The sequence below is a fragment of the Mobula birostris genome, unplaced genomic scaffold, assembly GCF_030028105.1.
Source record: "Mobula birostris isolate sMobBir1 unplaced genomic scaffold, sMobBir1.hap1 scaffold_517, whole genome shotgun sequence".
Taxonomy (NCBI): Eukaryota; Metazoa; Chordata; class Chondrichthyes; order Myliobatiformes; family Myliobatidae; genus Mobula; species Mobula birostris.
The window spans coordinates 149,950-174,136 of NW_027278254.1; the positions used below are offsets into that span (position 1 = coordinate 149,950).

Genomic DNA, 24,187 nt, shown 5'->3' on the forward strand with positions numbered 1-24,187 from the left:
TGGGGAGAGCGTCCGTGTGGAGAGTCGGTGATGGGGAGTGTGTCTTTGGGGAGAGTCGGTGATGGGGAAAGTGTCCGTGGGGTGTGTGAGGGGATTCAGGGGGTGGGGAGATTTGGTGATGGGGAGAGTGTCCGTGGGGAGAGTCGGTGATGGGGAGAATGTCTGTGGGGAGAGTCAGTGATGGGGAGAGTGTCCCTGGGGTGTGGATGGGGATTCAGTGGGTGGGGAGAGTCGGTGATGGGGTGGAGTGTCCGTGGGGAGAGTCGGTGATGGGGTGGAGTTTCTGTGGGGAGCATCAGTGATGGGGGGGAGTTTCTGTGGGGAGAGTGAGTGATGGGGGGGAGTCAGTGATGGGGAGAGTGTTCGTGGGGAGAGTCAGTGTTGGGGGGAGTGTCCGTGGGGTGTGTGAGGGGATTCAGGGGGTGGGGAGAGTCAGTGATGGGGAGAGCGTCTGTGGGGAGAGTCGGTGATGGGGAGTGTGTCTGTGGGGAGAGTCGGTGATGGAGAGAGTGTCCGTGGGGAGAGTCGGTGATGGGGAGAGCGTCCGTGTGGAGAGTCGGTGATGGGGAGTGTGTCTTTGGGGAGAGTCGGTGATGGGGAAAGTGTCCGTGGGGTGTGTGAGGGGATTCAGGGGGTGGGGAGATTTGGTGATGGGGAGAGTGTCCGTGGGGAGAGTCGGTGATGGGGAGAATGTCTGTGGGGAGAGTCAGTGATGGGGAGAGTGTCCGTGGGGAGAGTAGGTGATGGGGAGAGTGTCCCTGGGGTGTGGATGGGGATTCAGTGGGTGGGGAGAGTCGGTGATGGGGTGGAGTGTCCGTGGGGAGAGTCGGTGATGGGGTGGAGTTTCTGTGGGGAGCATCAGTGATGGGGGGGAGTTTCTGTGGGGAGAGTGTTCGTGGGGAGAGTCAGTGTTGGGAGGAGTGTCCGTGGGGTGTGTGAGGGGATTCAGGGGGTGGGGAGAGTCAGTGATGGGGAGAGCGTCTGTGGGGAGAGTTGGTGATGGGGAGTGTGTCTGTGGGGAGAGTCGGTGATGGAGAGAGTGTCCGTGGGGAGAGTCGGTGATGGGGAAAGTGTCCGTGGGGAGAGTCGGTGATGAGGAGAGCGTCCGTGGGGAGAGTCGGTGATGGGGAGTGTGTCTTTGGGGAGAGTTGGTGATGGGGAAAGTGTCCGTGGGGTGTGTGAGGGGATTCAGTGGGTGGGGAGAGTTGGTGATGGGGAGAGTGTCCGTGGGGAGAGTCAGTGTTGGGGAGAGTGTCCGTGTGGTGGTGTGAGGGGATTCAGTGGGTGGGCAGAGTCAGTGCTGGGTAGAGTGTCTGTGACTGTGGGTGGGGAGAGTCGGTGATGGGAGAGTGTCCGTGGGGTGTGGATGGGGATTCAGTGGGTGGGGAGAGTCGGTGATGGGGAGAGTGTCCGTCGGGAGAGTCAGTGTTGGAGAGAGTGTCCGTGTGGTGTGTGAGGGGATTCAGTGGGTGGGGAGTGTCGGTGATGGGGGAGAGTGTCTGTGAATGTGGGAGGGGATTCAGTGGGTGGGGAGAGTCGGTGATGGGGAGAGTGTCTGTGGGGAGAGTCGGTGATGGAGAAAGTGTCCGTGGGGAGAGTCGGTGATGAGGAGAGCGTCCGTGGGGAGAGTCGGTGATGGAGAGTGTGTCTTTGGGGAGAGTCGGTGATGGGGAAAGTGTCCGTGGGGTGTGTGAGGGGATTCAGGGGGTGGGGAGAGTAAGTGATGGGGAGAGTGTCCGTGGGGAGAGTCAGTGATGGGGAGAGTGTCCGTGGGGTGTGGGAGGGGATTCAGTGGGTGGGGAGAGTTGGTTTTGGGGAGAGTGTCCGTGGGGAGAGTCGGTGATGGGGAAGGGTGTCCGTGGGGAGAGTCGGTGATGGGGAGAGTGTCCGTGTGGTGTGTGAGGGGATTCAGTGGATGGGGAGAGTCAGTGCTGGGTAGAGTGTCTGTGACTGTGGGTAGGGAGAATCGGTGATGGGGAGAGTGTCTGTGGGGAGAGTTGGTGATGGGGGAGAGTGTCCATGGGGAGAGTCGGTAATGGGGGAGGGTGTCCGTGGGGAGAGTCGGTGATGGGGAGAGTGTCCGTGGGGAGAGTCAGTGTTGGGGAGAGTGTCCGTGGGGTGTGTGAGGGGATTCAGTGGGTGGGCAGAGTCAGTGCTGGGTAGAGTGTCTGTGACTGTGAGTGGGGAGAGTCGGTGATGGGGAGAGTGTCCGTGGGGTGTGGATGGGGATTCAGTGGGTGGGGAGAGTCGGTGATGGGGACAATATCTGTGGGGAGAGTCGGTGATGGGGAAGAGTGTCCATGGGGAGAGTCGGTACTGGGGAGAGTTTCCATGGGGAGAGTCGGTGATGGGGAGAGTGTCCGTCGGGAGAGTCGGTGTTGGAGAGAGTGTCCGTGGGGTGTGTGAGGGGATTCAGTGGGTGGGGAGTGTCGGTGATGGGGGAGAGTGTCTGTGAATGTGGGAGGGGATTCCGTGGGTGGGGAGAGTGTCTGTGGGGAGAGTCAATGATGGGGAGAGTGTCCGTGGGGAGAGTAGGTGATGGGGAGAGTGTCCCTGGGGTGTGGATGGGGATTCAGTGGGTGGGAAGAGTCGGTGATGGGGTGGAGTGTCCGTGGGGAGACTCGGTGATGGGGTGGAGTTTCTGTGGGGAGCATCAGTGATGGGGGGGAGTTTCTGTGGGGAGAGTGAGTGATGGGGGGGGAGTCAGTGATGGGGAGAGTGTTCGTGGGGAGAGTCAGTGTGGGGGGAGTGTCCGTGGGGTGTGTGAGGGATTCAGGGGGTGGGGAGAGTCAGTGATGGGGAGAGCGTCTGTGGGGAGAGTCGGTGATGGGGAGTGTGTCTGTGGGGAGAGTCGGTGATGGAGAGAGTGTCCGTGGGGAGAGTCAGTGATGGGGAAAGTGTCCGTGGGGAGAGTCGGTGATGAGGAGAGCGTCCGTGGGGAGAGTCGGTGATGGGGAGTGTGTCTTTGGGGAGAGTCGGTGATGGGGAAAGTGTCCGTGGGGTGTGTGAGGGGATTCAGGGGGTGGGGAGAGTAAGTGATGGGGAGAGTGTCCGTGGGGAGAGTCAGTGATGGGGAGAGTGTCCGTGGGGTGTGGGAGGGGATTCAGTGGGTGGGGAGAGTTGGTTTTGGGGAGAGTGTCCGTGGGGAGAGTCGGTGATGGGGAAGGGTGTCCGTGGGGAGAGTCGGTGATGGGGAGAGTGTCCGTGGGGTGTGTGAGGGGATTCAGTGGAGGGGAGAGTCAGTGCTGGGTAGAGTGTCTGTGACTGTGGGTAGGGAGAATCGGTGATGGGGAGAGTGTCTGTGGGGAGAGTTGGTGATGGGGGAGAGTGTCCATGGGGAGAGTCGGTAATGGGGGAGGGTGTCCGTGGGGAGAGTCGGTGATGGGGAGAGTGTCCGTGGGGAGAGTCAGTGTTGGGGAGAGTGTCCGTGGGGTGTGTGAGGGGATTCAGTGGGTGGGCAGAGTCAGTGCTGGGTAGAGTGTCTGTGACTGTGAGTGGGGAGAGTCGGTGATGGGGAGAGTGTCCGTGGGGTGTGGATGGGGATTCAGTGGGTGGGGAGAGTCGGTGATGGGGACAATATCTGTGGGGAGAGTCGGTGATGGGGAAGAGTGTCCATGGGGAGAGTCGGTACTGGGGAGAGTTTCCATGGGGAGAGTCGGTGATGGGGAGAGTGTCCGTCGGGAGAGTCGGTGTTGGAGAGAGTGTCCGTGGGGTGTGTGAGGGGATTCAGTGGGTGGGGAGTGTCGGTGATGGGGGAGAGTGTCTGTGAATGTGGGAGGGGATTCCGTGGGTGGGGAGAGTGTCTGTGGGGAGAGTCAATGATGGGGAGAGTGTCCGTGGGGAGAGTAGGTGATGGGGAGAGTGTCCCTGGGGTGTGGATGGGGATTCAGTGGGTGGGAAGAGTCGGTGATGGGGTGGAGTGTCCGTGGGGAGACTCGGTGATGGGGTGGAGTTTCTGTGGGGAGCATCAGTGATGGGGGGGAGTTTCTGTGGGGAGAGTGAGTGATGGGGGGGAGTCAGTGATGGGGAGAGTGTTCGTGGGGAGAGTCAGTGTTGGGGGGAGTGTCCGTGGGGTGTGTGAGGGATTCAGGGGGTGGGGAGAGTCAGTGATGGGGAGAGCGTCTGTGGGGAGAGTCGGTGATGGGGAGTGTGTCTGTGGGGAGAGTCGGTGATGGAGAGAGTGTCCGTGGGGAGAGTCAGTGATGGGGAAAGTGTCCGTGGGGAGAGTCGGTGATGAGGAGAGCGTCCGTGGGGAGAGTCGGTGATGGGGAGTGTGTCTTTGGGGAGAGTCGGTGATGGGGAAAGTGTCCGTGGGGTGTGTGAGGGGATTCAGGGGGTGGGGAGAGTAAGTGATGGGGAGAGTGTCCGTGGGGAGAGTCAGTGATGGGGAGAGTGTCCGTGGGGTGTGGGAGGGGATTCAGTGGGTGGGGAGAGTTGGTTTTGGGGAGAGTGTCCGTGGGGAGAGTCGGTGATGGGGAAGGGTGTCCGTGGGGAGAGTCGGTGATGGGGAGAGTGTCCGTGGGGTGTGTGAGGGGATTCAGTGGAGGGGAGAGTCAGTGCTGGGTAGAGTGTCTGTGACTGTGGGTAGGGAGAATCGGTGATGGGGAGAGTGTCTGTGGGGAGAGTTGGTGATGGGGAGGAGTGTCCATGGGAGAGTCGGTAATGGGGGAGGGTGTCCGTGGGGAGAGTCGGTGATGGGGAGAGTGTCCGTGGGGAGAGTCAGTGTTGGGGAGAGTGTCCGTGTGGTGGTGTGAGGGGATTCAGTGGGTGGGCAGAGTCAGTGCTGGGTAGAGTGTCTGTGACTGTGGGTGGGGAGAGTCGGTGATGGGGAGAGTGTCCGTGGGGTGTGGATGGGGATTCAGTGGGTGGGGAGAGTCGGTGATGGGGACAATATCTGTGGGGAGAGTCGGTGATGGGGAAGAGTGTCCATGGGGAGAGTCGGTACTGGGGAGAGTCGGTGATGGGGAGAGTGTCCATCGGGAGAATCAGTGTTGGAGAGAGTGTCCGTGGGGTGTGTGAGGGGATTCAGTGGGTGGGGAGTGTCAGTGATGGGGGAGAGTGTCTGTGAATGTGGGAGGGGATTCAGTGGGTGGGGAGAGTGTCTGTGGGGAGAGTCAATGATGGGGAGAGTGTCCATGGGGAGAGTAGGTGATGGGGAGAGTGTCCCTGGGGTGTGGATGGGGATTCAGTGGGTGGGAAGAGTCGGTGATGGGGTGGAGTTTCTGTGGGGAGCATCAGTGATGGGGGGGAGTTTCTGTGGGGAGAGTGAGTGATGGGGGGGAGTCAGTGATGGGGAGAGTGTTCGTGGGGAGAGTCAGTGTTGGGGGGAGTGTCCGTGGGGTGTGTGAGGGATTCAGGGGGTGGGGAGAGTCAGTGATGGGGAGAGCGTCTGTGGGGAGAGTCGGTGATGGGGAGTGTGTCTGTGGGGAGAGTCGGTGATGGAGAGAGTGTCCGTGGGGAGAGTCGGTGATGGGGAAAGTGTCCGTGGGGAGAGTCGGTGATGAGGAGAGCGTCCGTGGGGAGAGTCGGTGATGGGGAGAGTGTCCGTCGGGAGAGTCGGTGTTGGAGAGAGTGTCCGTGGGGTGTGTGAGGGGATTCAGTGGGTGGGGAGTGTCGGTGATGGGGGAGAGTGTCTGTGAATGTGGGAGGGGATTCAGTGGGTGGGGAGAGTGTCTGTGGGGAGAGTCAATGATGGGGAGAGTAGGTGATGGGGAGAGTGTCCCTGGGGTGTGGATGGGGATTCAGTGGGTGGGGAGAGTCGGTGATGGGGTGGAGTGTCCGTGGGGAGAGTCGGTGATGGGGTGGAGTTTCTGTGGGGAGCATCAGTGATGGGGGGGAGTTTCTGTGGGGAGAGTGAGTGATGGGGGGAGTCAGTGATGGGGAGAGTGTTCGTGGGGAGAGTCAGTGTTGGGGGGAGTGTCCGTGGGGTGTGTGAGGGATTCAGGGGGTGGGGAGAGTCAGTGATGGGGAGAGCGTCTGTGGGGAGAGTCGGTGATGGGGAGTGTGTCTGTGGGGAGTGTCGGTGATGGGGAGAGTGTCCGTGGGGAGAGTCAGAGTTGGGGAGAGTGTCCGTGTGGTGTGTGAGGGGATTCAGTGGGTGGGCAGAGTCAGTGCTGGGTAGAGTGTCTGTGACTGTGGGTGGGGAGAGTCGGTGATGGGGAGAGTGTCCGTGGGGTGTGGATGGGGATTCAGTGGGTGGGGAGAGTCGGTGATGGGGACAATATCTGTGGGGAGAGTCGGTGATGGGGAAGAGTGTCCATGGGGAGAGTCGGTACTGGGGAGAGTGTCCATGGGGAGAGTCGGTGATGGGGAGAGTGTCCGTCGGGAGAGTCAGTGTTGGAGAGAGTGTCCGTGTGGTGTGTGAGGGGATTCAGTGGGTGGGGAGAGTTGGTTTTGGGGAGAGTGTCCGTGGGGAGAGTCGGTGATGGGGAAGGGTGTCCGTGGGGAGAGTCGGTGATGGGGAGAGTGTCCGTGTGGTGTGTGAGGGGATTCAGTGGATGGGGAGAGTCAGTGCTGGGTAGAGTGTCTGTGACTGTGGGTAGGGAGAATCGGTGATGGGGAGAGTGTCTGTGGGGAGAGTTGGTGATGGGGGAGAGTGTCCATGGGGAGAGTCGGTAATGGGGGAGGGTGTCCGTGGGGAGAGTCGGTGATGGGGAGAGTGTCCGTGGGGAGAGTCAGTGTTGGGGAGAGTGTCCGTGGGGTGTGTGAGGGGATTCAGTGGGTGGGCAGAGTCAGTGCTGGGTAGAGTGTCTGTGACTGTGAGTGGGGAGAGTCGGTGATGGGGAGAGTGTCCGTGGGGTGTGGATGGGGATTCAGTGGGTGGGGAGAGTCGGTGATGGGGACAATATCTGTGGGGAGAGTCGGTGATGGGGAAGAGTGTCCATGGGGAGAGTCGGTACTGGGGAGAGTTTCCATGGGGAGAGTCGGTGATGGGGAGAGTGTCCGTCGGGAGAGTCGGTGTTGGAGAGAGTGTCCGTGGGGTGTGTGAGGGGATTCAGTGGGTGGGGAGTGTCGGTGATGGGGGAGAGTGTCTGTGAATGTGGGAGGGGATTCCGTGGGTGGGGAGAGTGTCTGTGGGGAGAGTCAATGATGGGGAGAGTGTCCGTGGGGAGAGTAGGTGATGGGGAGAGTGTCCCTGGGGTGTGGATGGGGATTCAGTGGGTGGGAAGAGTCGGTGATGGGGTGGAGTGTCCGTGGGGAGACTCGGTGATGGGGTGGAGTTTCTGTGGGGAGCATCAGTGATGGGGGGGAGTTTCTGTGGGGAGAGTGAGTGATGGGGGGGAGTCAGTGATGGGGAGAGTGTTCGTGGGGAGAGTCAGTGTTGGGGGGAGTGTCCGTGGGGTGTGTGAGGGATTCAGGGGGTGGGGAGAGTCAGTGATGGGGAGAGCGTCTGTGGGGAGAGTCGGTGATGGGGAGTGTGTCTGTGGGGAGAGTCGGTGATGGAGAGAGTGTCCGTGGGGAGAGTCAGTGATGGGGAAAGTGTCCGTGGGGAGAGTCGGTGATGAGGAGAGCGTCCGTGGGGAGAGTCGGTGATGGGGAGTGTGTCTTTGGGGAGAGTCGGTGATGGGGAAAGTGTCCGTGGGGTGTGTGAGGGGATTCAGGGGGTGGGGAGAGTAAGTGATGGGGAGAGTGTCCGTGGGGAGAGTCAGTGATGGGGAGAGTGTCCGTGGGGTGTGGGAGGGGATTCAGTGGGTGGGGAGAGTTGGTTTTGGGGAGAGTGTCCGTGGGGAGAGTCGGTGATGGGGAAGGGTGTCCGTGGGGAGAGTCGGTGATGGGGAGAGTGTCCGTGGGGTGTGTGAGGGGATTCAGTGGAGGGGAGAGTCAGTGCTGGGTAGAGTGTCTGTGACTGTGGGTAGGGAGAATCGGTGATGGGGAGAGTGTCTGTGGGGAGAGTTGGTGATGGGGGAGAGTGTCCATGGGGAGAGTCGGTAATGGGGGAGGGTGTCCGTGGGGAGAGTCGGTGATGGGGAGAGTGTCCGTGGGGAGAGTCAGTGTTGGGGAGAGTGTCCGTGGGGTGTGTGAGGGGATTCAGTGGGTGGGCAGAGTCAGTGCTGGGTAGAGTGTCTGTGACTGTGAGTGGGGAGAGTCGGTGATGGGGAGAGTGTCCGTGGGGTGTGGATGGGGATTCAGTGGGTGGGGAGAGTCGGTGATGGGGACAATATCTGTGGGGAGAGTCGGTGATGGGGAAGAGTGTCCATGGGGAGAGTCGGTACTGGGGAGAGTTTCCATGGGGAGAGTCGGTGATGGGGAGAGTGTCCGTCGGGAGAGTCGGTGTTGGAGAGAGTGTCCGTGGGGTGTGTGAGGGGATTCAGTGGGTGGGGAGTGTCGGTGATGGGGGAGAGTGTCTGTGAATGTGGGAGGGGATTCCGTGGGTGGGGAGAGTGTCTGTGGGGAGAGTCAATGATGGGGAGAGTGTCCGTGGGGAGAGTAGGTGATGGGGAGAGTGTCCCTGGGGTGTGGATGGGGATTCAGTGGGTGGGAAGAGTCGGTGATGGGGTGGAGTGTCCGTGGGGAGACTCGGTGATGGGGTGGAGTTTCTGTGGGGAGCATCAGTGATGGGGGGGAGTTTCTGTGGGGAGAGTGAGTGATGGGGGGGAGTCAGTGATGGGGAGAGTGTTCGTGGGGAGAGTCAGTGTTGGGGGGAGTGTCCGTGGGGTGTGTGAGGGATTCAGGGGGTGGGGAGAGTCAGTGATGGGGAGAGCGTCTGTGGGGAGAGTCGGTGATGGGGAGTGTGTCTGTGGGGAGAGTCGGTGATGGAGAGAGTGTCCGTGGGGAGAGTCAGTGATGGGGAAAGTGTCCGTGGGGAGAGTCGGTGATGAGGAGAGCGTCCGTGGGGAGAGTCGGTGATGGGGAGTGTGTCTTTGGGGAGAGTCGGTGATGGGGAAAGTGTCCGTGGGGTGTGTGAGGGGATTCAGGGGGTGGGGAGAGTAAGTGATGGGGAGAGTGTCCGTGGGGAGAGTCAGTGATGGGGAGAGTGTCCGTGGGGTGTGGGAGGGGATTCAGTGGGTGGGGAGAGTTGGTTTTGGGGAGAGTGTCCGTGGGGAGAGTCGGTGATGGGGAAGGGTGTCCGTGGGGAGAGTCGGTGATGGGGAGAGTGTCCGTGGGGTGTGTGAGGGGATTCAGTGGAGGGGAGAGTCAGTGCTGGGTAGAGTGTCTGTGACTGTGGGTAGGGAGAATCGGTGATGGGGAGAGTGTCTGTGGGGAGAGTTGGTGATGGGGAGGAGTGTCCATGGGGAGAGTCGGTAATGGGGGAGGGTGTCCGTGGGGAGAGTCGGTGATGGGGAGAGTGTCCGTGGGGAGAGTCAGTGTTGGGGAGAGTGTCCGTGTGGTGGTGTGAGGGGATTCAGTGGGTGGGCAGAGTCAGTGCTGGGTAGAGTGTCTGTGACTGTGGGTGGGGAGAGTCGGTGATGGGGAGAGTGTCCGTGGGGTGTGGATGGGGATTCAGTGGGTGGGGAGAGTCGGTGATGGGGACAATATCTGTGGGGAGAGTCGGTGATGGGGAAGAGTGTCCATGGGGAGAGTCGGTACTGGGGAGAGTCGGTGATGGGGAGAGTGTCCATCGGGAGAATCAGTGTTGGAGAGAGTGTCCGTGGGGTGTGTGAGGGGATTCAGTGGGTGGGGAGTGTCAGTGATGGGGGAGAGTGTCTGTGAATGTGGGAGGGGATTCAGTGGGTGGGGAGAGTGTCTGTGGGGAGAGTCAATGATGGGGAGAGTGTCCATGGGGAGAGTAGGTGATGGGGAGAGTGTCCCTGGGGTGTGGATGGGGATTCAGTGGGTGGGAAGAGTCGGTGATGGGGTGGAGTTTCTGTGGGGAGCATCAGTGATGGGGGGGAGTTTCTGTGGGGAGAGTGAGTGATGGGGGGGAGTCAGTGATGGGGAGAGTGTTCGTGGGGAGAGTCAGTGTTGGGGGGAGTGTCCGTGGGGTGTGTGAGGGATTCAGGGGGTGGGGAGAGTCAGTGATGGGGAGAGCGTCTGTGGGGAGAGTCGGTGATGGGGAGTGTGTCTGTGGGGAGAGTCGGTGATGGAGAGAGTGTCCGTGGGGAGAGTCGGTGATGGGGAAAGTGTCCGTGGGGAGAGTCGGTGATGAGGAGAGCGTCCGTGGGGAGAGTCGGTGATGGGGAGAGTGTCCGTCGGGAGAGTCGGTGTTGGAGAGAGTGTCCGTGGGGTGTGTGAGGGGATTCAGTGGGTGGGGAGTGTCGGTGATGGGGGAGAGTGTCTGTGAATGTGGGAGGGGATTCAGTGGGTGGGGAGAGTGTCTGTGGGGAGAGTCAATGATGGGGAGAGTAGGTGATGGGGAGAGTGTCCCTGGGGTGTGGATGGGGATTCAGTGGGTGGGGAGAGTCGGTGATGGGGTGGAGTGTCCGTGGGGAGAGTCGGTGATGGGGTGGAGTTTCTGTGGGGAGCATCAGTGATGGGGGGGAGTTTCTGTGGGGAGAGTGAGTGATGGGGGGAGTCAGTGATGGGGAGAGTGTTCGTGGGGAGAGTCAGTGTTGGGGGGAGTGTCCGTGGGGTGTGTGAGGGATTCAGGGGGTGGGGAGAGTCAGTGATGGGGAGAGCGTCTGTGGGGAGAGTCGGTGATGGGGAGTGTGTCTGTGGGGAGTGTCGGTGATGGGGAGAGTGTCCGTGGGGAGAGTCAGAGTTGGGGAGAGTGTCCGTGTGGTGTGTGAGGGGATTCAGTGGGTGGGCAGAGTCAGTGCTGGGTAGAGTGTCTGTGACTGTGGGTGGGGAGAGTCGGTGATGGGGAGAGTGTCCGTGGGGTGTGGATGGGGATTCAGTGGGTGGGGAGAGTCGGTGATGGGGACAATATCTGTGGGGAGAGTCGGTGATGGGGAAGAGTGTCCATGGGGAGAGTCGGTACTGGGGAGAGTGTCCATGGGGAGAGTCGGTGATGGGGAGAGTGTCCGTCGGGAGAGTCAGTGTTGGAGAGAGTGTCCGTGTGGTGTGTGAGGGGATTCAGTGGGTGGGGAGTGTCGGTGATGGGGGAGAGTGTCTGTGAATGTGGGAGGGTATTCAGTGGGTGGGGAGAGTCGGTGATGGGGAGAGTGTCTGTGGGGAGAGTCAGTGATGGGGAGAGTGTCCCTGGGGTGTGGATGGGGATTCAGTGGGTGGGGAGAGTCGGTGATGGGGTGGAGTGTCCGTGGGGAGAGTCGGTGATGGGGGGGAGTTTCTGTGGGGAGAGTGAGTGATGGGGGGGAGTCAGTGATGGGGAGCGTGTTCGTGGGGAGAGTCAGTGTTGGGGGGAGTGTCCGTGGGGTGTGTGAGGGGATTCAGGGGGTGGGGAGAGTCAGTGATGGGGAGAGCGTCTGTGGGGAGAGTCGGTGATGGAGAGAGTGTCCGTGGGGAGAGTCGGTGATGGGGAGAGCGTCCGTGTGGAGAGTCGGTGATGGGGAGTGTGTCTTTGGGGAGAGTCGGTGATGGGGAAAGTGTCCGTGGGGTGTGTGAGGGGATTCAGGGGGTGGGGAGATTTGGTGATGGGGAGAGTGTCCGTGGGGAGAGTCGGTGATGGGGAGAATGTCTGTGGGGAGAGTAAGTGATGGGGAGAGTGTCCCTGGGGTGTGGATGGGGATTCAGTGGGTGGGGAGAGTCGGTGATGGGGTGGAGTGTCTGTGGGGATAGTCGGTGATGGGGTGGAGTTTCTGTGGGGAGCATCAGTGATGGGGGGGAGTTTCTGTGGGGAGAGTGAGTGATGGGGGGGAGTCAGTGATGGGGAGAGTGTTCGTGGGGAGAGTCAGTGTTGGGGGGAGTGTCCGTGGGGTGTGTGAGGGGATTCAGGGGGTGGGGAGAGTCAGTGATGGGGAGAGCGTCTGTGGGGAGAGTCGGTGATGGGGAGTGTGTCTGTGGGGAGAGTCGGTGATGGAGAGAGTGTCCGTGGGGAGAGTCGGTGATGGGGAGAGCGTCCGTGTGGAGAGTCGGTGATGGGGAGTGTGTCTTTGGGGAGAGTCGGTGATGGGGAAAGTGTCCGTGGGGTGTGTGAGGGGATTCAGGGGGTGGGGAGATTTGGTGATGGGGAGAGTGTCCGTGGGGAGAGTCGGTGATGGGGAGAATGTCTGTGGGGAGAGTCAGTGATGGGGAGAGTGTCCGTGGGGAGAGTAGGTGATGGGGAGAGTGTCCCTGGGGTGTGGATGGGGATTCAGTGGGTGGGGAGAGTCGGTGATGGGGTGGAGTGTCCGTGGGGAGAGTCGGTGATGGGGTGGAGTTTCTGTGGGGAGCATCAGTGATTGGGGGGAGTTTCTGTGGGGAGAGTGTTCGTGGGGAGAGTCAGTGTTGGGAGGAGTGTCCGTGGGGTGTGTGAGGGGATTCAGGGGGTGGGGAGAGTCAGTGATGGGGAGAGTGTCTGTGACTGTGGGTGGGGAGAGTCGGTGATGGGGAGAGTGTCCGTGGGGTGTGGATGGGGATTCAGTGGGTGGGGAGAGTCGGTGATGGGGAGAGTGTCCGTCGGGAGAGTCAGTGTTGGAGAGAGTGTCCGTGTGGTGTGTGAGGGGATTCAGTGGGTGGGGAGTGTCGGTGATGGGGGAGAGTGTCTGTGAATGTGGGAGGGGATTCAGTGGGTGGGGAGAGTCGGTGATGGGGAGAGTGTCCCTGGGGTGTGGATGGGGATTCAGTGGTTGGGGAGAGTCGGTGATGGGGTGGAGTGTCCGTGGGGAGAGTCGGTGATGGGGTGGAGTTTCTGTGGGGAGCATCAGTGATGGGGGGGAGTTTCTGTGGGGAGAGTGAGTGATGGGGGGGAGTCAGTGATGGGGAGAGTGTTCGTGGGGAGAGTCAGTGTTGGGGGGAGTGTCCGTGGGGTGTGTGAGGGTATTCAGGGGGTGGGGAGAGTCAGTGATGGGGAGAGCGTCTGTGGGGAGAGTCGGTGATGGGGAGTGTGTCTTTGGGGAGAGTCGGTGATGGGGAAAGTGTCCGTGGGGTGTGTGAGGGGATTCAGGGGGTGGGGAGATTTGGTGATGGGGAGAGTGTCCGTGGGGAGAGTCGGTGATGGGGAGAGTGTCTGTGGGGAGAGTCAGTGATGGGGAGAGTGTCCGTGGGGAGAGTAGGTGATGGGGAGAGTGTCCCTGGGGTGTGGATGGGGATTCAGTGGGTGGGGAGAGTCGGTGATGGGGTGGAGTGTCCGTGGGGTGTGTGAGGGGATTCAGGGGGTGGGGAGAGTCAGTGATGGGGAGAGCGTCTGTGGGGAGAGTTGGTGATGGGGAGTGTGTCTGTGGGGAGAGTCGGTGATGGAGAGAGTGTCCGTGGGGAGAGTCGGTGATGGGGAAAGTGTCCGTGGGGAGAGTCGGTGATGAGGAGAGCGTCCGTGGGGAGAGTCGGTGATGGGGAGTGTGTCTTTGGGGAGAGTTGGTGATGGGGAAAGTGTCCGTGGGGTGTGTGAGGGGATTCAGTGGGTGGGGAGAGTTGGTGATGGGGAGAGTGTCCGTGGGGAGAGTTGGTGATGGGGAAGGGTGTCCGTGGGGAGAGTCGGTGATGGGGAGAGTGTCCGTGGTGTGTGTGAGGGGATTCAGTGGATGGGGAGAGTCAGTGCTGGGTAGAGTGTCTGTGACTGTGGGTGGGGAGAATCGGTGATGGGGAGAGTGTCCATGGGGAGAGTCGGTAATGGGGGAGGGTGTCCGTGGGGAGAGTCGGTGATGGGGAGAGTGTCCGTGGGGAGAGTCAGTGTTGGGGAGAGTGTCCGTGTGGTGGTGTGAGGGGATTCAGTGGGTGGGCAGAGTCAGTGCTGGGTAGAGTGTCTGTGACTGTGGGTGGGGAGAGTCGGTGATGGGGAGAGTGTCCGTGGGGTGTGGATGGGGATTCAGTGGGTGGGGAGAGTCGGTGATGGGGAGAGTGTCCGTCGGGAGAGTCAGTGTTGGAGAGAGTGTCCGTGTGGTGTGTGAGGGGATTCAGTGGGTGGGGAGTGTCGGTGATGGGGGAGAGTGTCTGTGAATGTGGGAGGGGATTCAGTGGGTGGGGAGAGTCGGTGATGGGGAGAGTGTCCCTGGGGTGTGGATGGGGATTCAGTGGTTGGGGAGAGTCGGTGATGGGGTGGAGTGTCCGTGGGGAGAGTCGGTGATGGGGTGGAGTTTCTGTGGGGAGCATCAGTGATGGGGGGGAGTTTCTGTGGGGAGAGTGAGTGATGGGGGGGAGTCAGTGATGGGGAGAGTGTTCGTGGGGAGAGTCAGTGTTGGGGGGAGTGTCCGTGGGGTGTGTGAGGGTATTCAGGGGGTGGGGAGAGTCAGTGATGGGGAGAGCGTCTGTGGGGAGAGTCGGTGATGGGGAGTGTGTCTTTGGGGAGAGTCGGTGATGGGGAAAGTGTCCGTGGGGTGTGTGAGGGGATTCAGGGGGTGGGGAGATTTGGTGATGGGGAGAGTGTCCGTGGGGAGAGTCGGTGATGGGGAGAGTGTCTGTGGGGAGAGTCAGTGATGGGGAGAGTGTCCGTGGGGAGAGTAGGTGATGGGGAGAGTGTCCCTGGGGTGTGGATGGGGATTCAGTGGGTGGGGAGAGTCGGTGATGGGGTGGAGTGTCCGTGGGGTGTGTGAGGGTATTCAGGGGGTGGGGAGAGTCAGTGATGGGGAGAGCGTCTGTGGGGAGAGTCGGTGATGGGGAGTGTGTCTGTGGGGAGAGTCGGTGATGGAGAGAGTGTCCGTGGGGAGAGTCGGTGATGGGGAAAGTGTCCGTGGGGAGAGTCGGTGATGAGGAGAGCGTCCGTGGGGAGAGTCGGTGATGGGGAGTGTGTCTTTGGGGAGAGTCGGTGATGGGGAAAGTGTCCGTGGGGTGTGTGAGGGGATTCAGGGGGTGGGGAGTGTAAGTGATGGGGAGAGTGTCCGTGGGGAGAGTCAGTGATGGGGAGAGTGTCCGTGGGGTGTGGGAGGGGATTCAGTGGGTGGGGAGAGTCGGTGATGGGGAGAGTGTCCGTGGGGTGTGTGAGGGGATTCAGTGGATGGGGAGAGTCAGTGCTGGGTAGAGTGTCTGTGACTGTGGGTGGGGAGAATCGGTGATGGGGAGAGTGTCTGTGGGGAGAGTTGGTGATGGGGGAGAGTGTCCATGGGGAGAGTCGGTAATGGGGGAGGGTGTCCGTGGGGAGAGTCGGTGATGGGGAGAGTGTCCGTGGGGAGAGTCAGTGTTGGGGAGAGTGTCCGTGTGGTGGTGTGAGGGGATTCAGTGGGTGGGCAGAGTCAGTGCTGGGTAGAGTGTCTGTGACTGTGGGTGGGGATTCAGTGGGTGGGGAGAGTCAGTGATGGGGAGATTGTCTGTGGGGAGAGTCAGTGATGGGGAGATTGTCTGTGACTGTGGGAGGGGATTCAGTGGGTGGGGAGAGTCAGTGATGGGGAGATTGTCTGTGGGGAGAGTCAGTGATGGGGAGAGTGTCCGTGGGCTGAGTCAGTGATAGGGGAGAGTGTCCCTGGGGTGTGGATGGGGATTCAGTGGGTGGGGAGAGTCGGTGATGGGGACAATATCTGTGGGGAGAGTCGGTGATGGGGAAGAGTGTCCATGGGGAGAGTCGGTACTGGGGAGAGTGTCCATGGGGAGAGTCGGTGATGGGGAGAGTGTCCGTCGGGAGAGTCAGTGTTGGAGAGAGTGTCCGTAGGGTGTGTGAGGGGATTCAGTGGGTGGGGAGTGTCGGTGATGGGGGAGAGTGTCTGTGAATGTGGGAGGGGATTCAGTGGGTGGGGAGAGTCAGTGATGGGGAGATTGTCTGTGGGGAGAGTCAGTGATGGGGAGATTGTCTGTGACTGTGGGAGGGGATTCAGTGGGTGGGGAGAGTCAGTGATGGGGAGATTGTCTGTGGGGAGAGTCAGTGATGGGGAGAGTGTCCGTGGGGAGAGTCAGTGATAGGGGAGAGTGTCCCTGGGGTGTGGATGGGGATTCAGTGGATGGGGAGAGTCGGTGATGGGGAGATTGTCTGTGACTGTGGGAGGGGATTCAGTGGGTGGGGAGAGTCGGTGATGTGGGAGAGTGTCTATGAATGTGGGAGGGGATTCAGTGGGTGGGGAGAGTCAGTGATGGGAAAGTGTCCGTGGGGAGAGTTGGTGATGGGGAGAGTGTCCATGGGGAGAGTCAGTGATGGGGAGAGTGTCTGTGAATGTGGGAGGGGATTCAGTGGGTGGGGAGAGTCAGTGATGGGGAGATTGTCTGTGACTGTGGGAGGGGATTCAGTGGGTGGGGAGAGTCGGTGATGGGGGAGAGTGTCTATGAATGTCGGAAGGGATTCAGTGGGTGGGGAGAGTCAGTGATGGGAAAGTGTCCGTGGGGAGAGTTGGTGCTGGGGAGAGTGTCCGTGGGGAGTGTCAGTGATGGGGAGAGTGTCCGTGCGGTATGGAAGGGGATTCAGTGGGTGGGAGAGTCGGTGATGGGGAGAGTGTCTGTGGGGAAAGTCGGTGATGGGGAGAGTGTCCGTGGGGAGAGTCAGTGTTGAGGAGAGTGTCCGTGTGGTGTGTGAGGTGATTAAGTGGGTGGGGAGAGTCAGTGCTGGGTATAGTGTCTGTGACTGTGGGTGGGGAGAGTCGGTGATGGGGAGAGTGTCTGTGGGGAGAGTCGGTGATGGGGGAGAGTGTCCATGAGGAGAGTCGGTAATGGGGGAGGGTGTCCGTGGGTGTGGATGGGGATTCAGTGGGTGGGGAGAGTCGGTGATGGGGAGAGTGTCCGTGGGGAGAGTCAGTGTTGGGGAGAGTGTCCGTGTGGTGTGTGAGGGGATTCAGTGGGTGGGGAGAGTCAGTGCTGGGTAGAGTGTCTGTGACTGTGGGTGGGGAGAGTCGGTGATGGGGAGAGTGTCCGTGGGGTGTGGATGGGGATTCAGTGGGTAGGGAGAGTCGGTGATGGGGAGAGTGTCTGTGAATGTGGGAGGGGATTCAGTGGGTGGGGAGAGTCAGTGATGGGAAAGTGTCTGTGGGGAGAGTCAGTGATGGGGAGAGTGTCGCTAGCTGTGGGAGGAGGTGTAATTGAGTGATAGTGAAGAATGTCTATCGGCATACAGGAAACATTCCATGAGTGAGGTGTCTGACTAATTTATTTATGGGGAAGTCCTAATGCTGAGTTGCTTTTTTAATCACTGGTACATGACATGAGCGTTTCCAAAAATGCTGACTTCACAATCGAAACTCAAAATGAGAACTTCGATTCACATCTCTTTCAGCCCAATGCTCTCCGTCTCCCTCTCTGCCCTCCCCACTCCCTCCCTCTGCCCTCTCTCACTGTCACCCTCTTTCACACTCACTCCCTCTCCCACTCTCACACTCTCTCTCCCTCCCTCTCACATTCTCTCTTTCCCTCATGTATTCTCCGTCCCTCCCTGTGCCCTCTCACACTTACTCTCTCTGTCCTTTCTCACACATGTTCTTACTCCATCTATCTCTCACATTCTCACACCATTTCACAAACCTCTCTCTGCTCTCTGTCCTTCAGTCTGACAATCTCTCTCTGCTCTCCCTCGTTCTCTCTCACAACTCCTCTCACACTCTCTCTCCCTCTTTCCTTGTGCCATCTCACACTGTCAGTCTCTGTCCTTACTCACAAACTCTCACACTCTCTCTCCCTAACATTCTCTCACACTCTCTCTCTGGCCTCTCTCACACTCCATCACGCTCGCTCGCTCACATTTCATCTCACTCACTCTCTCATTATCAATAACATTCACTCTCTCACACTCCATCACACTCACTCTATCACACTTAATCTTACACTCTCTCTCTCTCGCTTCTCTCACACTCCATCGCACTCACTCTCACACTCACTCACTCACACGTTCTCTCTCTCTGCCCCGTGTCTCAGTCACAGGAATGACTGTGATGCGATGTATACAGAGAGTCTGTGCTGACAGGAAATGTTGGTTTTGTGCAGAGACATTGTTATCCACAGGGAGTACAGGGAAAAGTCACACACCTGAAGTGTTAACCATCCCTGTACCCACCAGATGCTTCCTGGCCGATGTGCATATTTCACACCCGCAGTCTGAGCCTCCGATGCTGCCTCGCCCCCTCACGTTTCTCCTACAGTTCCCACTCCTGCTGTCTGCTCCCCACATTTACCCTGGTCGTGCTCGATCTCCTCCACACACTTCTCCTGCTTTCCCTCCCACTCCCTGTGTTAAATCTGCTCCCTCAGAATAGCGGGATGTCACTTTAGAATAAAGTAGAGGGAGAATTTCCTTCACGAGACGGTGGTGAATCTATGGAATTCATTACCACAGACTCTGTGGAAGCCAAATCATCGAGTAGATGTAAAGCAGAGGTTGATAGGTTTTGATTCGTCAGGTGTCGAAGGTAACAAGGAGAAGGCAGAAGAATTGGGTCAAGAGGGAAATTAAATCAGCCATGATGGAATGGCAGAGCAAACTCAATGGTCTAATTCTGCTCTTTCAGTTTTGTGCTTTTGCTCGTTTTTTCTTGTTGCAGTTTCTGCGATTTGTATTTTTGCACGCTGGGTGTTGGATGGTTTTCTTTGAATGGTTTACTTTGTTTCATGGCTGTCTGTGGGGAAGACGAATCTCAGGGTTTTATACTACAGACACACTTTGATAGTAAATGTACGTCAAATTTCTAATTCTGTTCATGGAGTACAACTCTGGATTCTACCCTGGAGCCTGGAAACATGGGCTGTGGGCAGCAGCCAAGACTATCTAGTCCATTGTGGAGAACGCTAGTTCCATTTCAGACAATCGGGAATGCCTCACTGTCGTGGACAAATATTTTACAGATCTCTTTTCAGATGAGAGAGAAGGGAAATGATTTGATGTCACTTCTCAGAGTCACTGGTGAAGCAGATGCTGGAGGAGAAACCAGCCGGTGTGGCTGCAGACAGGACACAGAGAGTTCGATTATAGAGAGCTGCTGGGAACCCATCAAGAGTACGGCAGGATCTGCCGTTCAGGCACAATGGTTCACAGTCTCTGCTGAGCTGGATGCGAGTCCAGGTTCCTGTGCTCAGTGGCCAAGTGGACAGTGGGAGCATGTGGGGAGGTGAGAAGGGGTACATAGACAGGGCAAGTACATGGATAAGGACAGGGTAGATGGGAAATGATGTGGAAAAATGAGAAAGGCACACTCTGTAAGGTGAGGTAGTGAGGGAGCAACCCATTGTGTGAGTGGGAATCCTGAGAGACTGCCACAATATGCGAGAGGCAGAACTGAGGGAGCACCACACTGAGGGAGAGGCAGAACTGAGGGAGCTTCACACTGAGGGAGAGGAGGTACTGAGGGAGCTCCACACTGAGGGAGAGGCAGATCTGAGGGAGCACCACACTGAGGGAGCATTACACTGGGAGCTCCACAGTGCTGGAGGAACAATACTGAGGGAGCACCACATGGAGGAAGAGGCAGTACTGAGGGAGCAGTACACTGAGGGACAGGTAGTACTGAGAGAGCACTTCACTGAGGGAGAGGCAGAACTGAGAGAGTATCACACTGAGGGAGAGGCAGAACTGAGGGAGCTTCACACTGAGGGAGAGGCAGTACTGGGGGAACTCCACACTGAGGGAGCACCACACTGAGGGAGAGGCAGTTCTGAGGGAGTACAATGCTGAGGGTGAGGCAGTAATGAGGGAGTTCCACACTGAGGGAGAGGCAGTACTGAGGGAGCACAATGCTAAGGGAGAGGCAGTAATGAGGGAGTACCATACTGAGGGAGAGGCAGTAATGAGGGAGCTCCACACTGAGAGTGAGGCAGTACTAAGGGAGCACAACACTGAGGGAGAGGCAGTAATGAGGGAGTACCACACTGAGGGAGAGGCAGTAATGAGGGAGCTCCACACTGAGAGTGAGGCAGTACTAAGGGAGCACAACACTGAGGGAGAGGCAGTAATGAGGGAATACCACACTGAGGGAGAGGCAGAACTGAGGGAGCTTCACACTGAGGGAGAGGCAGTTCTGAGGGAGTACAATGCTGAGGGTGAGGCAGTAATGAGGGAGTACCGCACTGAGGGAGCTTCACACTGAGGGAGCACCATACTGAGGGGGCTTCACACTAAGGGAGGAGCATTAGTGAGGGAACACCAGAATGACAGAGAGGCAGTACTGAAGGAGCACCACACTGTGGGAGAGGCAGTACTGAGGGAGCTTCACACTGAGGGAGCACACACTGAGGGAGAGGCAGTACTGAGGGAGCACACACTGAGGGAGAGGCAGTACTGAGGGAGCACACACTGAGGGAGAGGCAGTACTGAGGGAGCACACACTGAGGGAGAGGCAGTACTGAGGGAGCACCACACTGAGGGAGAGGCAGAACTGAGGGAGCTTCACACTGAGGGATCACACATTGAGGGAGAGGCAGTACTGAGGGAGCACACACTGAGGGAGAGGCAGTAATGAGGAAGTACCACACTGAGGGAGAGGCAGAACTGAGGGAGCTTTACACTGAAGGAGCACACACTGAGGGAGAGGCAATACTGAGGGAGCACAATGCTGAGGGAGAGGCAGTAATGAGGGAGCTCCACACTGAGGGAGAGGCAGAACTGAGGGAGCACCACACTGAGGGGGAGGCAGAACTGAGGGAGCTTCACACTGAGGGAGCACCAGACTGAAGGAGAGGCAGTACTGAGGGAGCACCGCACGAGGGAGCATTACACTGGGAGTTCCACAGTGCTGGAGGAACAATACTGAGGGAGCACCACATGGAGGGAGAGGCAGTACTGAGGGAGCATTACACTGAGGTAGAGGCAGAACTGAGAGAGCATCACACTGAGGGAGAGGCAGTACTGAGGGAGCTCCACACTGAGGGAGAGTCAGAACTGAGGGAGCTTCACACTGAGGGAGAGGCAGTACTAAGGGAGCACAATGCTAAGGGAGAGGCAGTTATGAGGGAGTACCACACTGAGGAAGAGGCAGTACTGAGGGAGCTTCACACTGAGGGAGGAGCATTAGTGAGGAAGCACCAGAGTGACAGAGAGGCAGTTCTGATGGAGCACTTCACTGAGGGAGAGGCAGTACTGAGGGAGCACAATGCTGAGGGAGAGGCATTAATGAGGGAGCACCACACTGAGGGAGAGGCAGAACTGAGGGAGCTTTACACTGAGGGAGCACACACTGAGGGAGAGGCAGTAATGAGGGAGCTCCACACTGAGGGAGAGACAGAACTGAGGGAGCACCACACTGAGGGAGAGGCAGTACTGTGGGAGCACCACACTGAGGGAACATTACACTGGGAGTTCCACAGTGCTGGAGGAACAATACTGAGGGAGCACCACATGGAGGAAGAGGCAGTACTGAGGGAGAGTCAGAACTGAGGGAGCTTCACACTGAGGGAGCACACACTGAGGGAGAGGCAGTACTGAGGGAGCACAACGCTGAGGGAGAGGCAGTACTGAGGGAGAGTCAGAACTGAGGGAGCTTCACACTGAGGGAGAGGCAGTACTAAGGGAGCACAATGCTAAGGGAGAGGCAGTTATGAGGGAGTACCACACTGAGGAAGAGGCAGTACTGAGGGAGCTTCACACTGAGGGAGCTTCACACTGAGGGAGGAGCATTAGTGAGGGAGCACCAGAGTGACAGAGAAGCAGTTCTGATGGAGCACTTCACTGAGGGAGAGGCAGTACTGAGGGAGCACAATGCTGAAGGAGAGGCATTAATGAGGGAGCACCACACTGAGGGAGAGGCAGAACTGAGGGAGCTTTACACTGAGGGAGCACACACTGAGGGAGAGGCAGTACTGAGAGAGCACAACGCTGAGGGAGTGGCAGTAATGAGGGAGCTCCACACTGAGGGAGAGACAGAACTGAGGGAGCACCACACTGAGGGAGAGGCAGTACTGAGGGAGCACCACACTGAGGGAACATTACACTGGGAGTTCCACAGTGCTGGAGGAACAATACTGAGGGAGCACCACATGGAGGAAGAGGCAGTACTGAGGGAGAGTCAGAACTGAGGGAGCTTCACACTGAGGGAGCACACACTGAGGGAGAGGCAGTACTGAGGGAGCACAACGCTGAGGGAGAGGCAGTACTGAGGGAGCTCCACACTGAGGGAGAGTCAGAACTGAGGGAGCTTCACACTGAGGGAGAGGCAGTACTGAGGGAGAGGTAGTACTGAGGGAGAGGTAGTACTGAGGGAGAGGTAGTACTGAGGGAGCTCCAAGGAACATCTGGAGAAACTTCTGAACTGCCTTCTTCGCTGCTGCTGCTACTGTGTGATCCAGAATCTTCGGAGAGGAAGGCCCCGAGCCCTCGGCTTTGCTTGTTGCTCAGCAGCCGGGGTGGGGTCGAAGTGCTCAGCAGAGATGGTGCTCAGTGCTCAGTGTTGGAGGGCTGGTTGGAGGCTCGAAGTTTTCGGACGGACTCAGAGTCGGCTGTGGTCGGGTGCTTCCAATGCATCATCAGTTGTCGGCACCTGGGGTTTATGGCGGGGAGAGTTTCTCCCTTTTGCCAACTGCTATCGGGACTATCGGGAGTCTATTGGAACCTTGAGACTTTTTTTTACCGTGCCCATGGTCTGCTCTTATTACCAAATTATGGTATTGCTTTGTACTGCTGTAAATATATGTTATAATTATGTGGTCTTGTCAGTGTTAGTCTTTGGTTTGTCCTTTTTTTTCTGTGATATCACTCTGGAGGAACATTTTTGTCATCTAAATGACAATAAACGAGGACTGAGTGTCCTCATAATCTAATTGTCCAATCGAGCCTGTACTCTGCCTCTCCAAGAGCAGTGCAGCCAGTCCCACTGCATGTCCCGTGCCCGCAGCCAGTCCCACTGCATGTCCTGTGCCCGCAGCCAGTCCCACTGCATGTCCTGTGCCCACAGCCAGACCCACTGCATGTCCCGTCCCCACTGCCAGTCCCACTGCATGTCCCGTGCCCGCAGCCAGTACCACCGCATGTCCCGTACCCGCTGCCAGTCCCACTGCATGTCCCATGCCCGCAGCCAGTCCCACTGCATGTCCCGTGCCCGCAGCCAGTCCCACTGCATGTCCCATGCCCACTGCCAGTCCCACTGCATGTCCTGTGCCCACTGCCCTGCCGAATGTCTCTCTTTGCAGGTCTTTAACCCGACCTGCTTTGAACTCTACAGAAAGTTGCCAGAAAAGGGCCAGTAACATCATGAAGGATTCCACCAAGCCTGCTCATGGACTGTTTGTCCCACTCCCTTCAGGGAGGAGGCTATGTAGCATCCACACCAGGACCACCAGACTCAAAAATCCTATCCCCAAACACCCACTAACCCAGCCCTCCAGACTCCCACCACCACTACTTTACACTTGTGTACTGGAAATGACGTAAAGAATCCTGAATTGTTATATCCGTATCAGCCTGACTACATGTTCTTACACACACAGCGACTCTGTCTCACTCTGTTGGCTTCAGAAAAGTCCACACACCTAATGCTTTCCAAGTGAAAGAAAACGCTGCTCTGAAGAACTTCCCCTGCTGGCTTTAAAGTTATACATTTGAATATTTCATATTTCCTCCCTGGGGAAAATGGACTCTGTCCATCTACTCTGTCTATGCCTCTCAAATATTTTATAAACCTCTAACAGGTCTGCCCTCAGTCTCCAGCACTCCAGAAAAAAACATCAAAGTTTGTCCAACCTTTCCACATCGCTGGTACTCTCCAATCTGGGCAACGCCCTGGTGAACCCGTTCTGCACTCTCTCCGAAGCCTCTCCATGGTGTGGAGACCAGAAATGCATACAATACTCAAATCAAACCTGCACCATGACTTCACAACCTTTCATTCAGTGCCTCAACAAGCCACTGACACCGACGCCCCAGAGCAGCGAAGGGCTTCAGATAACGGTTCACTCTCTCCACCTGCACCCTCACCTCCTCAGCGAGCTGAGAATGAGATGGATTTACCAAGTGTGGGAAGGGGTGTGGTGGGTGAGGATGAGAAAGCTGGCCAGGGTGCAGTATGAGAAGGCTTGGTGGAGAGATGTATCTGGGAAGAGAGAAGTAAACAAGGACAAAACTGGGTAATGTACTCTGGTGAGGATGGTCATTAGGGAGCCGGAGTATCCAAGAATGAGCTGGCACATGGAGCTTTGTCCCCACCCCAGAGAGACGGAAAACATAGAGAAACAGACATCATATGTCCAAGCCGCTCTCCTTCCACATCAGTACACCCCTCAGAAGCACCACTCTCTCTTTATCTAAAGACCCAGTACACTTGGCCCTTCCCTCTCCTGACTTCCCTCCTCATGTTCCGACTTTCAGCTTTCTCTCTCTACCCTTGTTCCATCTCTCAGTCCCTCTTTCCTGCCTTCCCACACCTCCTCTCCCTCTCTCTTTCTCCATCTC

General features: G+C 58.1%; 1 protein-coding gene across 1 annotated transcript in view; it reads right to left on the bottom strand.

Moving 5' to 3' along the window:
- Nucleotides 1-24,187, bottom strand: part of LOC140193348 (uncharacterized) — a 74,150-nt gene that overhangs the window by 49,297 nt on the left and 666 nt on the right. The gene's annotated exons all lie outside the window — the stretch shown is intronic.